Genomic DNA, 2500 nt, shown 5'->3' with positions numbered 1-2500 from the left:
TGCGCTTGCACTCACATGTGTCACTAGGGAGCCATGTAGTCCCCCATCTCATCTCTCTCATATGCTTTATGAATTCTCCACATCTTGAGTTAGTCAGTTCTCCACTTCACTGTAAATATACTGTATCACCCGTTTACCAGCTGCCTCAGAATTCCAAGTTAATTTGAATTCTTATTGACAGTTTTGTGAAGCTTTGAATTGCAGCTTTGTGTTCAAACAACACACACACAACTCTGCACAAATTACAATTCAAAGTAACCTGGAATTCTCATGCAGCTGGTAAACTTGTGATCTCAAGTGATGTCAAACCATGTTGGCATTGCAGTGTATAGCAGAAGTAATTAACTAGGCTGTAACGATATTGTATCGAACCGAGAAATCGTGATACACAAAGTCATGATACTGTATCGTGATACAAGGAGGCAGTATCGTGATACGCCCTTTCAAAGTTTTGATACCCATCAGGCCAGAAAACAACCTCAGGATATGAAGCGATCGTGATTCCAAGCTTCAAATCATCATCATTAACTTTTTTAAATTATTAGTAGTCTTTTGTAACCTATTCTACCTATGAACTTTCATAGTTTTCATGTGAAATGTGAAATCGTGGGGTGTATCGAATCGTAGGTCAAAAATCGTGATACGAACCAAATCGTGAGTTGAGTGTATCGTGACAGCCGTATTAACTATAAACATTATCATGGCCTATCACTGATATCATTTTTTATGTGTTGCTACATGTGTAACCACCAGTGAACCTCCCCCATCCCCCCACCCCCCATCCCTATCAGCTTGTTCTTCACTGTGTGTAATGTCTTGAGTTGTATAAGTTCACTACTGAACTGTATGCGGCTACACGTTTGAACAAAGACATCATCATTCCAGATCTCACCACCCTAGTTTAAACATCAATCGTATTACGTATTACGCCTCCCCCATCCCTACCTTATTTTTTAAGTTTGCCATCAACCCCCACTCCCCACCCCCATCCCAATCCTAGTTTTTACATTTTATCATCATTATTATTTTAATCATCTGTTCCCCTCCCCATACTGTATACTAGTGGTGTGTGCTGTGCTAAGGCTCTGTGCTCTGTTTTTTTGTGCCGTGTGCTGTGCTTTTGTGTGTGTGTTAGACTGTGCTCTGTGCTGTGCTGGCCTGCGCTGTACTCTGTGTTCTGCTGTGCTGTGTTGAACTGTGTGTTCTGTGCTCTGCTCTGCTGTTCTATCCTGCACTGTGCTGTGTACTGCCCTGTGCTCATCTCCCATGTTTTGCTCTGCTCTGCTGTGCTGTATACTGTGTTGTGCAGTACTGCGCCCAATCTTCCTGAAGTGTTGTGTTGTGCTGCTATACTGTACGGTACTGTGATGTGCTGCGCTGTGTTGTGTTGTGCTGTGCTATGGTTTTCTGTGCTGCGCTTTACTGTACTGTGCTGTGCTGTGCTGTGCTGTGCTGTGCTGTACTTTTCTGTGCTGCATTGTACTGTTCTGTGCTGTGCTGTGCTGTATTGCACTGTGTTGTGTTGTGCTGTGTTGTGTTTTCGTCTGTAAGTGTTGTGTTCAATACAGTGTTGTGCAGCTATGCTGTGCTGCACTGTACTACGATGTGCTGTATTGTGTTGCGCTGTGGGCTGTGCTATGATGTGCTGTGTAGAACTGTGCTATACTGTGCTATACTATGCTATACTGTGCTGCGTTCTGTGTCCTGTGTCCTGTGTTCTGTGTTCTGTGTTCTGTGTTCTGTGTTCCGAGTTCTGAGTTCCGTCTTGCTGGAGTGCTTCGTGAGGAGAGTTACGGCCAAACAGCACTCCACTCCACTCACGGTGACCATGGCAACCACAGAGGACTGCTGCAGCAGAGTCCACAGCCACCACATCCTTGGACTGAGAGAGAGAGAGAGAGAGAGAGAGAGAGAGAGAGAGAGAGAGAGAGAGAGAGAGAGAGAGCGAGAGAGAGAGAGCGAGAGAGAGAGAGAGAGAGATACAGACTTGATTAGTGGAGGGGAGAGAGAGAGAGAGAGAGAGAGAGAGAGAGAGAGAGAGAGAGAGAGAGAGAGAGAGAGAGAGAGAGAGAGAGAGAGAGAGATAGTAAGATGGTAAAGAGAGAAAAGAGAGAGAGAGAAAGAAGTGAGGGAGTGAAAGAAGAGAGAGAGCAAGAGAGTGTGTGGGTGGAGGGGATAAAGTGATGGGTAAGGAACAGATCGTGGCAGAAGCAGAATCATAATAACACACACACACACACACACACACACACACACACACACACACACACACACACACACACACACACACACACACACACACACACACACACACACACACACACACACACACACACACACACACACACACACACACACCAAATCATAGTAGCTTTACAGCAGAGCTGTCAACAGGACAGGCTACTTATGAAAAATTAATTAGAACACAAACTTATGTGAACACACACACACACACACACACACACACACACACACACACACACACACACACACACACACA

This window comes from Engraulis encrasicolus, unplaced genomic scaffold (assembly GCF_034702125.1).
Source record: "Engraulis encrasicolus isolate BLACKSEA-1 unplaced genomic scaffold, IST_EnEncr_1.0 scaffold_47_np1212, whole genome shotgun sequence".
NCBI classification, from domain to species: domain Eukaryota; kingdom Metazoa; phylum Chordata; class Actinopteri; order Clupeiformes; family Engraulidae; genus Engraulis; species Engraulis encrasicolus.
This window is presented reverse-complemented; position numbering follows the sequence as displayed.